Source organism: Gymnoscopelus braueri (assembly GCF_963280865.1).
Source record: "Gymnoscopelus braueri genome assembly, chromosome: 10".
NCBI lineage: Eukaryota > Metazoa > Chordata > Actinopteri > Myctophiformes > Myctophidae > Gymnoscopelus > Gymnoscopelus braueri.
This window is the reverse complement of record NC_137611.1, coordinates 6,624,630-6,640,696: the sequence shown is the minus strand read 5'-3', so window position 1 is coordinate 6,640,696 and position 16,067 is coordinate 6,624,630.

The window sequence follows — 16,067 nt, the reverse complement described above, 5'->3', positions numbered from 1 at the left end:
CAGGGTACATGAGTAAGTATTCATTTTACAGTCTGCTTACATTGTATTATTATTATTATTATTATTATTATTCATATTTTATGCTATGTGGAAACGAGATCCCAGGACTTTTTTTGTGTTATGCTTTTAGCCTTAAAGGAGGAGTTCACCCAAAAAATGACTTATTTTCTATCAATTTGATTATTTTTTGTTTTTGTCGCAATGCCTAAGCTAATAATTTGATTCCCGTCTCCTACCGGCTAATGTATCCGGTAGGTCGGAGACAAAGTAGATTATTTGTGTCTCCTACCGGAAATACACACGGTCATCAAGTTATTTTCTTAGGAATGCCACAAAAACAAAAATAAATCCATGAAATCAAGTGAACTCCTCCTTTAATGTCTTACAGTAGGTGGCCAGTGACTTTGACCAGTTTCTCTTTCAAAACCTTTGCATCATGCATGTCACACAAACAGAATGCGATGCGTTTTGTTGATATAACAAGTTTGTTCATATAGAGCAGGGGTCTTCAACAGGGGGTCCGGGACCCCTAGGGGGTCCTCAGAGTGACTAAAGGGGGGCCACCAAATCTTTGAGTGATAGGATTTCTTTTTTACATTAACACCTTCAACCTTAGAATCCCTAATCTGAGGGGAAATAGACGAAAATAGCAGATCTACAAGCTCACAACGCCTCGCAGCGCGAGGCATTGTGAGCTTGTAGATCGGCTATTTTCGGCAAAGAGGTTTGGTGTAGAAGGAAAAAAGAGCAGATAAAGTACAGAGCCAACGATTGAAGTATTGACTTGAGGGTTTAAGTGAAATAAACAAAAAACATTAGTTCACACAACACTGTTGAAATCTATGAAAAGGTTTAATCTGCAACACACTTTTATACAATATGTAGAGGGGGTCCCTGCTTCATCTCTCTCTCAGCTAGGGGGTCCTTGGCCTGAAAAGGTTGAAGACCCCTGATATAGAGTCCTATCCACAAATCCACCATTTAACTTCCACAATCCACATGATCCAAACCATTGGTGTTGTGTTTGTGCCGCATTCTGTGTGTGTGACATGATGATGATGCAAAGGTTTTGAGAGTGAAACTGCTTTTTCACCTATAGTTTTAATTTGACCATAATCTAGCCTAGTTGGGTCCCATGTCATTGTTTGGTTGCCTATGCTGTTTTTATGCCATGCTTTTAAACCCTGAAGCACTTTCTCTATCTGCCTCCTTCTCTCCCTCCCTCCCGCTCTCCCTCCCTACTTTTGGTACTTTAAGTACATTTTGATGCCATTACTTTTGTACTTTTACTCAAGAAAATGTTGAATACCAGACTTGATTATTACATTGTGGTATTGATACCACAGTACTTTTTCCACCTCTGCCCCTTCCTCTCCGTCTCTCCCCTCTCCCTCTCCCTCTCTCTCTCTCTCTCTCTAACGTCACGCTCTCCCCCATCTCAATCCCTCTCTGTCTGCTGTATAAGAAAAGATTAGAACCGAAGAAAATAAAGAAAAAAACCCTACCTCCATTTTACCAGGGGCAACAAGGAGCACATGTGTCTCAGCAAAAGAAGGAGAAAAATAAATCAATTTCACCCCCCCCTCCCCCACCTCTTAATTCACCTGACTTTTATTTTCTCACACAGGGACAGGACTGAAGGCAGCAGCACATACATACGTCTCTGTTAGTTCCAGACTGAAAATTGGTATGAAGAAATTTGGAAGGTTCGGGTTCGTTCCTTCGCATCAAAGTTTGGTGTTTAATTGCCCCCTGCATCCTCAAAAGGCATTCCCTGCTAGTTATGATGCTGTGCTATGCCAGTGGTTCTCAACCTTTTCAGGCTGTGACCCCCCCCCCCCAAAAAAAAAGAAAAAATAATCATATTTGGTCTAAAACATCCGGAAAGGGAAGAGAGGCAGCTTAGGGTGGGCTTTGGGGGGTATTTGCAGTGTTCCAGAAACTGCATTCATTTGTCCTGCTCGACCTGAAGGTTTGAGCGAGACGGGTGAAAGGTTACCCACAAAAATTTATTCGCTCTGAGAAAGAGCGAATTTTTGTGTCATAAATATAGGCCTATATGTTAAATGTGGGAAAAACATGGGAAAATTCCCATTCTACTACTCTCACACATCCCCAACACCAACGTCCTTCACCATGGGCGACCGGGCCACAGTCCACAGATGCTTTTTAAAATGATTATGAAAATTAATTTTAAATAATTTATAACAAAAAAAAATTAACAAAGCGCTTTCTTATTTTTTTCTGGGCCTTTGTTTTTGGGCGGTGAAACCGCCCCTATATGTGAGGTTTGGACATCGACATCGATCGCACCCCCCCAGCGCTGCGCTGTGATTGGCCACCAGTGTACCCCCCTAACCCTGCACCGTGATTGGCCAATCACAGTCTATTCAGGACTGTGATTGGCTAGTGAAACATGACACATGTGCATAGCCCTATAAATAGGACTATGCACTTAAAAAAAACACATTTATGTTTTTTTTAAAGTTAGGGGTGTACAATGGTTGGTCCACAATATTACTTTTCTTTAAGTGAACTTCCATCACTGTGATGACCACTGTGACCACACCGCCCACTTCACACTGGGTGTGATTTTTTTTGTCTTTGCCCTGCTTTTTGGGCGGTGCAACCGCCCCTATATGTGAGGTTTGGACATCGACATTCGCTGCACTGTGATTGGCCACCATTGTACCCCCCTAACCCTGCACCGTGATTGGCCACCATTGTACACCCCTAACCCCTACACATTCAATGCAAATCTATACTTTTCTTTAAGTGAGCTTCCATCACCGTGATGACCACTAGCTGTAATATGATTGTCTGACTTTATTGGCTGACTCTATTCAGGACTGTGATTGGCTAGTGAAACACATGACATATGTGCATAGCCCTATAAATATATTTTTTAAGTGAATCACCCATTGTGGACCAACCATTGTTTATTTATTGTTTATTGTTAATAAATAGCACCACACACTTCAGAAATATTACTTTTCTTTAAGTGAACTTCCATCACTGTGATGAGCACTGTGACCACACCGCCCACTCCACACTGGGTGTGATTCTTTTACCTATAGTTTTAATTTGACCCTTTAATCTAGCCTTTAATTTGACCCTTTAATATAGCCAAAATGTATATAGGGCTGAAGTGGTTAATGTATGTTTTGTTATAATAATCTAAATGTTTATAGTAACTAGTCATACGTCCCAATATTGTTATCCTAGGATTGGTTGTAGCGTCTCGGGGAGCAGTCAGGGCTTCAGGTGTCTTGCTCAGTTTGACGCTTTGACACATTGCTGAGGGCTGGAGTCGAACCTGGGACCACTGCCTTCCCAGGCGGGCTCTCTAACGATTGGCCGCCCATGTTGCCATGGTTACCTGATGTGTCCAATCACAGTATGTTGAGGCCGGTCTGGAGTAACGTGGAACTCCATTTTGGGGAAAATGACGTCATAGTTGATGTGAGTGGAGGTCTGAGGAGCTGGATTTAAAGGCTGATTCCACACAGTGTGAGGACATTAGTGAAAGAGAAGCAGACTTTACATCCTCCTATTGAAGCCATTAGAGAGCCGAGTGGAAGTCAAAGCTGACCATTCCTGGATCGTAAACTTGAGACGTCACTGTTTGGGTTCTTAGACGTCACTGGGACAGTTCTAGACAGATGGAGAAGACACTCAGTCAAGAGATGGAGAACAAGCTGTGTGATGATGAGATGAGGAGGATCCAGCAATATGAGGTGGATGTGACTCTGGACCCTGATACAGCACACCGTGAACTCATCCTGTCTGAGGATGGAAAACAAGTGAGTCATGGAAATGTAAGGAAGAATCTCTCAGAGAACAAAGAGAGATTCTCTTTCCTGCGCTGTGTCTTAGGAAAACAAAGCTTCTCCTCAGGAAGGTTTTACTATGAGGTTCAGGTTGGAGGGAAGACTGCCTGGGATGTAGGAGTGGCCAGAGAGTCCATCAACAGGAAGGGATACTTCTATCCCGATCCCGACGATGGTTACTGGACTATATCGAGGAATGGAAATCAGTACAAGGCTCTAGTTGGTCGTGGCCGTGATGTCGTCCTCCCTGTAAGAGAGGAGCTCCAGAGAGTGGGAGTGTTTGTGGATTATGAGGAGGGTCTGGTCTCCTTTTATGATGTGGAGACCAGAGTTAATCTCTATACTTTCACTGGCTGCACCTTCACTGAGAAACTCTACCCATTCTTCAGTCCATGTATGAACCGCAATGGTACAAACTCTGCTCCTCTGATTATCTCTCCTGTCAATCACACTGATTGACAGGATTCATCCTTACATTTACAATAGAATGTGTAAACTACACAGTGTAATTGTAACTCTGAACAAACCTGCTTATCTGCAGCAGTCAGGGCTTCAGTGCCTTGCTCAAGGATGCTCCATCTAGTTCAAAACACTGGTGACGAGCTACAAGACAGTCAAGGTCACGTCACCTCCTGACCTTCAGGACCTGATCCACCCCTACAGCCCTTCACTTTGCATCAGATATCAGGTTTTTCTTCTATTTTTTTTTTACCAAATTAGGTAGAAATGGTGACATGAGTCATGTGACATTGAGCATAAATCAGGGTTCTTATACTCCATACTGTTTGACTGTAATTGGATTCATAAATGTGTGGGCGGGCTGTGACCTATTTCTAATCCAACAAACTAAACATATCACAAACACAGCATCCAATCTAATCAACCCCACATTAGAATCACACATATAGAGCACACCTCCAAAAAGATCATTTCTATATTTGTATAGGTGTTTCTGCAGTCTTTGTATAACGTAGTGGTTCTACAAGCACATCAGTGCATGCAGTGCAGGTGGTTTCAGAGAGTTACTTCTCTGACACAAGAGTTACAAGGTCCTATAAATTCATTGTGAAAACATTACAGCAATTCATTGATATAAATATTAAGAAAAGTACCTCTACTTTTACTTTTATTTGTACTTTAAATATGTTTTTAAAAGCATGTACTTTTACTTTAACTTTTACTTTAAGTATTTTTAAAAGCATGTACTTTTGAATACTTATGTATATTTAAAAGCAATGACTTTTGTACTCTTATTTGAGTAACATTTTGACTGAGCTACTTTTACTTGTAGTGGAGTAAATTTGACCAGGAGTATTTGTACTCGTCCACCACTGCTTGTAACTTAAGTGTTCAAATAAATGTAGTGTAAAAGTACAATATCTGCCACTGAGATGTAGTGGAGTAAAGGACAAGTATTGGAAGAAGTTGGAAATACTCAAGTAAAGTACAAATACCTCAAAATTGTACAGTACTTAAGTAAATTCACTTAGTTACTTTCCACCTCTGTGCAGAAGAAAAAAATTAAAAAAATAACACGCACCCCAAGTTAATCTAATCTGTGTCATTTTAAAGGGATTGTAGGCAACATTAAGCCTAAATTTGCTATGCCAGTGGTTCTCAACCTTTTCAGGCTGTGACCCCCACAAAATAATCATATTTGGTCTAAAACATCCGGAAAGGGAAGAGAGTCAGCTTAGGGTGGGCTTTGGGGGTATTTGCAGTTTTCCAAAAACTGCATTAATTTGTCCTGCTCGACCCAAAGGTTTGAGCGAGACGAGTGAAATGTTACCTACGAATACTAATTCGCTCTGAGAAAGAGCGGGGATGTCATTAATATAGGCCTATATGTCCGAATGTTAAATGTGGGGAAAAACATGGGAAAACATGGGAAAATTCTCATTCTACTACTCTCACACATCCCCAACACCAACCTCCTTCACCATGGGCGACCAGGCCTTCTGCTACACAGAGGGAATGCCCTCCCCGAAAACACCTGAGAGCACCACAGTCCACTGATGCTTTTAAAAATGATTATGAAAATTAATTTAAAATAATTGATAACACAAAAAAAAAATAACAAAGCGTTTTCTTTTTTTTTCTGGGCCTTTGTTTTTTTTGTCTTTGCCCTGCTTTTTCACCTATAGTTTTAATTTGACCCTAATCTAGCCTAGTTGGGTCCCATGTCATTGTTTGGTTGCCTATGCTGTTTTTATGCCATGCTTTTAAACCCTGGAGCACTTTCAGATTTACAATAATATAAAGTGCGTTATAAATAAAATGCATAATTATTATTATTATTATTAGTTGTTTTTGTGTTGTCATTATAAAATGTTCACTAGGCAAAGAAACACACCTTTATGGAAAGTTTAGGGTATTTATTGAATACCTAGAATGTAATGGAGGGAAGTGAAAGGGGTTCCGGGGAGGGTCGCCGACCCTGGAGTCTTTGGGGAGGAGGTCGTTAGCGTAGTCAGCACGGTACACGTGGACGGCCGATGGCGTAGTCAGCACGGCACTCATGGACCGATACCCCCAGCAGGAACCTGAGAAGTGGGAGAGAGAGGAGGAGGGAGAGAGACGGGGAGGGATATAGAAGGAGAAAAGGGAGTGGTGGAAAGCACAACCTGTGGAGGTGAAAGGGGTGGTGGAGGGATGCTGAAACGTTATGAGCTTGAGTACGGATGTACGAAAGCGAATAAGGGGCTTCTGGGTAGTTCTGACAAGGTATAAATAGCGCCAGGTAGATTGGTAAGGGGGCGGAGTAAAGGTGTGTATCTCCGCCTCCTGAACATCTGTTGTTCCAACGCCATTTCACTAGGCAAAGAAACACACCTTTATGGAAAGTTTAGGGTATTTATTGAATACCTAGAATGTAATGGAGGGAAGTGAAAGGGGTTCCGGGGAGGGTCGCCGACCCTGGAGTCTTTGGGGAGGAGGTCGTTAGCGTAGTCAGCACGGTACACGTGGACGGCCGATGGCGTAGTCAGCACGGCACTCATGGACCGATACCCCCCAAAAGAGACAAAGAGAGCAACTACTAGACTAAGGAATTAGCCTGCTCTGTTTTGACGGGCCCCATAAAAAACACGGCAAACTGGTCTAGAACGGGGAAGAATTCGGAATGACCGAGTGGCTAACTGATGAGAAACTGAGGTGTGGAGGAGTGGGAAAGGAGGATGGAAAGAAAGTAGCCGTTGTTGCTGTGTGGCAGGGCTAGAAAAGAAGGAGAGTTGGAAACTCAGAGGCAGGAGCCTGTTGGAGTGGAACAGAGGTAGCCGTCTTTGCCGTGTGGCAGGGCTAGAAAAGAAGGAGAGTTGGAAACTCTGGGGCGGAAACGTGATAGTGACTATGGTACTGGCAAAATGCAGGGGTAACCGTTGTTGCCGTGTGGCAGGGCTAGAATGGGGAGGTGAGAGAAAGGAGGGAGATGAGATGGAGGGTGAAAAGGTCGAGAGGATTGGGGGAGAGGGCGGCGAGAAGATGGAGGAGAGAGGGGAGGGAGAGGATGGAGGGGAGAGAACACATGGAGGGTGAAGAGGGCGAGAGGATTGGGGGAGAGGGCGGCGAGAAGATGGAGGAGAGAGGGGAGGGAGAGGATGGAGGGGAGGGAACGCTGTGGGCGCGAGCGCGCTGCAAAAAAGCTGTGGGGGGAGCGCTAGGGGCGAGCGCACTGTGGAGAGCGCTGTAGTGGAGGGAGCGCTGTGGATAGAGCTAACGATGTTCGTAGCTAAAGGTGTTAGTAACACCGGGCAGCAATGTCTGTGGACTGGCAAGGTCTGTTAGTAGCGCCAAGCAGCCATCTCTGTGGAGGAAACAATGTTAGTTAGTTGGAAACATTGTAGTGATAGCGGTGGCGGCTAACCACGGGAGCGATATTGGTAGTATGTCGGGTATGAATGCTCGCAAGCTCGTGAATGGAGCGAGCAGCAATGTTAGGAAGGAGACAATGTTAGTTCGGTAGGAACATTGTAATAATAGCAGTAGCAGTTGTAATAATAGCAGTAGCAGCTGTTGCCACGTGAGCAATGTTGGTAGGATGTATAGTAAGAAGCTAGCAAGGGAGCATGATGCTAGCATAGCTCATGAATGGAGGGAACAGCAGTGTTAGGAAGACACACATGTTACAGTAGTTCGGTAGGAACTTGTAGTGATGGCTATAGCAGCTGTGGGAGCAATTTTGGTAGTATAGTAAGAAGCTAGCATGGGAGCATGATGCTAGCGTAGCTCATGAATGGAGGGAGCAGCAGAAAAGGGGGGGGGTGGATGGGGGGAGGGGTTATTGAGGGGAGGACAGGAAAGGACAGGGGGGAGAGTGAGGCGATGCCACCGCTGGTGGCATGCTCGAAAGTGAAAGCGGGGGGGGGGGGGTGCGCTGGTGCCAAGTGTGGCCACGGCAGTGCTTGGGTGGTAGAAGAAAAGGAAGGAGACTGAGGTGGATGTAGGGATGAGTGGGGTGGGGGGGGATGAAAATGCAGCCTGCGGTACGAGGGATGATAAGATAGACAAGACAGACATTAGGGGTGGGTAGCAGGCACAGGGTTAAAGATTGGAAATGTATTGGAAGAGTAGTAGTGTTCTTAGTAGTAGTGTTCTTCTGGGCAGGCCTAAGCCTCCCGGAGCGGCGGGTGACGTCATCCGGAGTCGCCGCGGTAGCTTCAGTGGTGCGTGACGTCATCGGACCGCGACTGGCGCGACGAAGGCCCCGGTGTTGTTGTAGTGCCGGCTGTTGTAGTTAGCGTTGTGGCTGTAGCTACTAGCTAACAGCTGGAGGAGCCGTGGTGGCACGGACCGGGGGAGCCGTGAGGCGAGCGTTAGCGGGGAACGGTGGCGTTGCTGGCCGTCGGGGACGCAGAGCTGCTCGGTGGTGGCCTCCTTGCGGTTCGGCCCCGCTCCCGTTCCCAAGAAGTCGGGCGATGTTGTGTGGGTGCGTGGGACCGACCTGAAGGATGTCGCGGTTGACCGGAAGGTGGGATGATGGTAGACAGACGTGAAGTTGAGGTGTCTGGAGAAAGCAGAATGCGGAGGCGCTGGGAGAAATGGAACGGCGGGACTTGGACTGGCTGGAAGAGGTAAGGTGCTGAAACGTTATGAGCTTGAGTACGGATGTACGAAAGCGAATAAGGGGCTTCTGGGTAGTTCTGACAAGGTATAAATAGCGCCAGGTAGATTGGTAAGGGGGCGGAGTAAAGGTGTGTATCTCCGCCTCCTGAACATCTGTTGTTCCAACGCCATATAATTTTGAACAGTGACCCAGAAGTATATATAGTATAAAACAGGTTAAAATAGTCATAATTTTTATGCTATATGAACCACTATGTTGACTGGGGTCCCCCCCCCCCCCCTGTTTTCCTCTACACCAAATATTTCACCAAATTAGCTGGGATCCCCCTGAAACGCCCTAAACTAAAGGACCCCTAGTCTTTTATTGTTTTTAAATTAGAGTCAAATCTGCAGACAGGGATTTATATTTATCTGGAGACTCTTAGGTTGTTGAGACGATACTGCCTAATATAATAACATTTTACATATCCTCTCCTGTCTTTTCAGGATGTGGCTGATCAAGGCCCTTTGCACTGCACACAGAGTGGGGGAGTGTTTACTAATGAATGACATTGTTTCATTCATAAATGCTGAGTTTCTTCAACTACCAAACACATGAGATGCACCAAACAGATATCAGTATATCAATCATGGTGTCTCTAGTTAGTTCTTAATGTGCCAAATTGTAGATCAGTGGATCTCAATGTAGGGTTTGGGGACCTCCAGAGGTCATTGAATTTTCACTGATCTCCATACCTTCAGTACATAGACAGTAAATGTATTATGGACCGAAAATTTGACTGAATCATTCCTAATAACATAAATATCTTAGATTTGGGTCCCAGAGATAAACATCTTGTCAAATGTAGGTTTGTGGTCTAATGCAAATCTAATGTGGGGTCCTTGAAATTAGAGAGTTTGAGAATCACATGTAGATCAACGACAACCAAGTCTAGATTGGGGGATACTTGGAGACAATGACACACCTAAAGTGTGTGTAGATTATCTGTGCTGTGCCAAGTGGGCCGGCCGACACATTTGAAATGCAAATAAGACAACAATAAGGTGTGTGTGTGTGTGTGTGTGTGTGTGTGTGTGTGTGTGTGTGTGTGTGTGTGTGTGTGTGTGTGTGTGTGTGTGTGTGTGTGTGTCTCCTCCCACCTCCTCCAGTTAACTGCAGTCAGGGACCATTTCAATGTAAAAGGCTCATAACAAAAGACACCTAGATGATGATGGGCCATCATCAGAGATATTTACATAGAGACAAGTTGACAATGTCAACAGTTTATTTCCAAAGTGATCAAATTATTTTGGTCAATAAAATGGTCAGTTTAGATGATGAAAAAGGTTAGTCTACTGGTATGTGAATAAAATAAAGTGATGATCTGTGTTGTTAATGTGGCAGGATGGGCGTTGGTTCCCACGCTACCCACGGCCCATCCTCTGCCCACTCTATATTCCTGTATAATCATTGCTATAGGCCAGTGGTTCTCAACCTGTGGGTCTAATTTTTGGGATGAAGTCACAATTTAAGGACTATTAAGACCTCGCAATGTGAGGCGTTGTGAGCATGTAGATCTGCTGTTTTCACAATATGTATTAATTATAACACAAGGTTCAGAACCACTGCTATAGACGACTGGGGTCTCTCCAGCTCTGTGAATAAACAAGTGTATTTGGTGAAAATAATTTGACAAAAGTATGACACAAGCTGAGGAATTATATTTGTGGGGTTCCCTCTGCTGATGGGGCTTAATTTGTAACCAACCTGAAAATGTAACAAGACAGTTTTAAGGCCAGTCCACACCAATGCAACTCTTTGAAACTGCCATTGGGGATAACGGTTGCAAGGAGTAACATTGGTGTGGACTGGCCTTGAGACAAACGTGACGAAAATAGCCGATCTACAATGCTCACAATGCGTCACATTGCGACTTGTAGATGGGCTATTTTCAGTAACGAGATTTGGTGCCGAGCTCAAAAAGGAGCAGACCTTTACTGCTTAATATCATTTCAACACCTCATCTACGTTTTATATATACTTTATTTGAAATTATTTAGGGTTTATAATGAATTGGCATTTAGATGACATGGTTATAAGCAATTGCATGCAAAAATATAGCAAAAAGACTTTCAATACAAATATGGCATCAACCATGGCTTCAGCATTTTTGGTCTGGAGTCAATTGTCTTTTTGTCTTTTTAGTTCAGTTTTATATTTGTTTAAAGACCACCTCTCCAGAGATTGACTCCTGATGTATGACCATGGCACATGGAGTGGTCCATATATAGTTGGCTGACCACAGTGCACACAACAGGCCAATGGAACTCCTGATCCATGGCAGACATGTTTTCTTCAAAAACCCCATACATTGTTCAATAGATTCGCCCTCATTAGTTCTCGATAGGTCTTTTAACAGTTTTCAAAAAGCAGCTCCTCACTGAGACCAGCCACATGACATACCTCTTTTTCAGAAATGTTTTACTCCAAATATTTTTATACACACCTGCTTTTGAGAGTCATCTAGACATTTGTATGGGAAAAGGCCACCATAGGCATCTTCACATAGATTAACATAAACATTTGTACTGGACATTTCAGACCAATATTTAAACGTGCAAATGTGCTTACTAACTCACCATACATAATATTAAAATAAGGCACAGAGCTCCTTGCACCACCCTTCTGTTTGTTCCAACTCAAGGCCTCACCTATCCACAAAGCTATATCACATGAGATGCACCAAACAGATATCAGTATATCAATCATGGTGTCTCTAGTTAGTTCTTAATTTGCCATATTGTAGATCAGTGGATCTCAATGTAGGGTTTGGGGACCTCCAGAGGTCATTGAATTTGATCACAATTTCACTGTGATCTCCATACCTTCAGTACATAGACAGTAAATGTATTATGGACCGACAATTTGACTGAATCATTCCTAATAACATAAATATCCTTAGATTTGGATTCCAGAGATAAACTTCTTGTCAAGTGGAGGTTTGTGGTCTAATGCAAATCTAATGTGGGGTCCTTGAAATGAGAGTTTGAGAATCACATGTAGATCAACGACAACCAAGTCTAGATTGGGGGATACTTGGAGACAATGACACACCTAAAGTGTGTGTAGATTATCTGTGCTGTGCCAAGTGGGCCGGCCGGCACATTTGAAATGCAAATAAGACAACAATAAGGGGTGTGTGTGTGTGTGTGTGTGTGTGTGTGTGTGTGTCTTTTGTCTTGGAGTGGAGAAAAACCTCCTCCCACCTCCTCCAGTTAACTGCAGTCAGGGACCATTTCAATGTAAAAGGCTCATAACAAAAGACACCTAGATGATGATGGGCCATCATCAGAGATATTTACATAGAGACAAGTTGACAACGTCTTCATCAACATGCTGACTGTTCTTCGCCAAAGAAAGCAAACCTCAAGATGTTAACAGTTTATTTCAAAAGTGATCAAATTATTTTGGTCAATAAAATGGTCAGTTTAGATGATGAAAAAGGTTAGTCTACTGGTATGTGAATAAAATAAAGTGATGATCTGTGTTGTTAATGTGGCAGGATGGGCGTTGGTTCCCACGCTACCCACAGCCCATCCTCTGCCCACTCTATATTCCTGTATAATCATTGCTATAGGCCAGTGGTTCTCAACCTGTGGGTCTAATTTTTGGGATGAAGTCACAATTTAAGGACTATTAAGACCTCGCAATGTGAGGCGCTGTGAGCATGTAGATCTGCTGTTTTCACAATATGTATTAATTATAACACAAGGTTCAGAACCACTGCTATAGACGACTGGGGTCTCTCCAGCTCTGTGAATAAACAAGTGTATTTGGTGAAAATAATTTGACAAAAGTATGACACAAGCTGAGGAATTATATTTGTGCGGTTCCCTCTGCTGATGGGGCTTAATTTGTAACCAACCTGAAAATGTAACAAGTCAGTTTTAAGGCCAGTCCAAACCAATGCAACTCTTTGCAACTGCCATTGGGGATAACGGTTGCAAGGAGTTGCAAGGAGTAACATTGGTGTGGACTGGCCTTGAGACAAACGTGACGAAAATAGCCGATCTACAATGCGTCACATTGCGACTTGTAGATTGTCTATTTTCAGTAACGAGATTTGGTGCCGAGCTCAAAAAGGAGCAGACCTTTACTGCTTAATATCATTTCAACACCTCATCTACGTTTTATATATACTTTATTTGAAATTATTTATGGTTTATAATGAATTGGCATTTAGATGACATGGTTATAAGCAATTGCATACAAAAATATAGCAAAAAGACGTTCAATACAAAGATGGCATCAACCATGGCTTCAGCATTTTTGGTCTGGAGTCAATTGTTTTTAGTCTTTTTAGTTCAGTTTTATATTTGTTTAAAGACCACCTCTCCAGAGATTGACTCCTGATGTATGACCATGGCACATGGAGTGGTCCATAGTTGGCTGACCACAGTGCACACAACAGGCCAATGGAACTCCTGATCCATGGCAGACATGTTTTCTTCAAAAACCCCATACAATGTTCAATAGATTCATCCTCATTACAGTTCTCAATAGGTCTTTTAACAGTTTTCAAAAAGCAGCTCCTCACTGAGACCAGCCACATGACATACCTCTTTTTCAGAAATGTTTTTACTCCAAATATTTGTATTGGCATTTAGATGACATGGTTATAAGCAATTGCATGCAAAAAATATAGCAAAAAGACTTTCAATACAAAGATGGCATCAACCATGGCTTCAGCATTTTTGGTCTGGAGTCAATTGTTGTCTCCGCCAGGCCGAAAGGCAGGACGAGAGAGTATGTTTTACTCCCTGTCCGTCCGTCCGTCCGTGTGTCATTCTGTCATTTTGTGTACAGCTAATCTCAGCAAAACACATTTTTGGACAGTACTCCTACAGATTTTGGCCAAAAGTCCAGCAAATCGCTAGATAGTATCTCTATAGTCATTAAAAGAAACGGCTCATTTCAGATTTTTCATATTCAATCCTGATTGGCAAACATGGACTTTCAAAGTTTGCAGGAGTACTCCGTTTTGAACAAAATGCCTCAAATAATGAACACAGCATGCAATTTCCGTGAAATTTTGCAAACACATTCCCATTAGGCAGAGGAAGAAATGCCATTTGAAAATGTTCAAATCAGCCTCATGGTGGCGCTGTAACAGGCCGATTTGTGTTTTACCTATAACTGCACCGATCAGTGTAAATCTTTGTATGCACACTCTCTAGAGGCCAAGTAAAAACCTTTGCCCTGCATTTTTCATGTTTTACTCCAAATATTTGTATACACACCTGCTTTTGAGAGTCATCTAGACATTTGTAGTGGAAAAGGGCACCATGCAAATCTTCACACAGATTAACATAAATATTTGTACTGGACATTTCAGACCAATATTTAAACGTGCAAATGTGCTTACTAACTCACCATACATAATATTAAAATAAGGCACAGAGCTCCTTGCACAACCCTTCTGTTTGTTCCAACTCAAGGCCTCACCTATCCACAAAGCTCTTCTTTATAAACCGGATGCTTCATTTTTACCAAGCCCTCCATCCTTTAATGTTTAATACATTTGTAACCTCCCTAGTAATAGTTCCCCATATAAAGTTAACTAATATGTTAGTTCTGTATCTGTCTATCTGTCTGTCAATCAGTATGCAGATTTTTAACATCTGCTCTGGGTATTGAAATGAAAGTAAAGACATTGTTGGTCGTTCAAGAATTAAACTCATTCACATGCTATGTAAAAGAAGAACAAAATCACTGGAATAATGTCATTCATTAGTAAACACTCCCACTCTGTGTGCAGTGCTGACAAAACCCAGAATTCAGCACATTTTCTAAAACGAAAAAGGGTGGCATGACAGCGTATCATTGTAATGTCCACCAAACACTTGTTTTCACAGCGAAGTAACATGTTGTTATCTAAACGGACAATTCCACAGAAGAACTTGATCAATAGCTAAACCTCAAAATTCACTTTTGCCTCAAAGAAGTGAGTGAAATCTATCATCATGGGTTTGCTTTCTTTGGTGAAAGAAAAACAGTCAACATGTTGATGAAACAAAAGACATTGGAACTTGCATCTATGTAAATGTGTCTCTGATGATGACCCATCATTACACTGTCTTTTGTTATGAGCCTTTCACATTGAAATGGACCCTGACTGCAGTGAACTGGAAGAATGTGAGGAGGTGGGAGGTGTTTCTCCTCTTCAAGATAAATGGAGGTGTTTTCACTCCAAATCTCCACTCTATCCTCCTGCTCAGACTCCAGGACACACCACAGTTAAACTCTCAGGACTCACAGTGAGGGAGGACAGACTGTCTTTCCACAGCTCTATCTTCACTTACACACCTCTTCCACCAGGGGGCTAAAGGCCATAAAGGAGGTAAAAAGTGGCAAATGGAGTCTGTACGCTGAAGATAAATGAACACATGACGTCGGTGGGGGAGGAGATATTGTGTGTTTTGGACAAACAACAGCGTGGTGCTGATGTTTGTTGTGTGAAGCTTGTCAGAGTGCTTGTGTTGGAGCGCCTCAGTGCGGCTGCAGAGTTCATGTGCAACCTCTTCCAGAGAGAGATAGAGACACTAGAAACTCTGCTGCAGAAACAAAACAAACTGCTGGACATTGATTTTGATATGGACATCGATCTACACACTGCAGGTATGTCTGTTGCACACACAACATCAAACTACACACTGCAGGTAGTCTGTTACACACAAACAACATTAAACTACACATTGCAGGTATGTCTGTTGCACACAACATTAAACTACACATTGCAGGTATGTCTGTTGCACACAACATCAAACTACACACTGCAGGTTGTCTGTTGCACACAACATCAAACTACACACTGCAGGTTGTCTGTCACACACACACACACACACACACACACACACACACACACACACACACACACACACACACACCATTAAACTACACACTGCAGGTATGTCTCTTGCGCACACAACATCAATCTACACACTGCATGTATGTCTGTTACACACACACAGCCACAAGCAACCCTTAGATCCTATTTTTTATATCTGGACTCTAGAGTTTTAATACCAACCCTTGACAGCCCATACATCCAAACAGAAAAGTCCTATCTGATTGTATTAAACACATTTAAACTCACCAACATTGTAGCTGTAAAGAAATCTTGAATGATCCTCTTA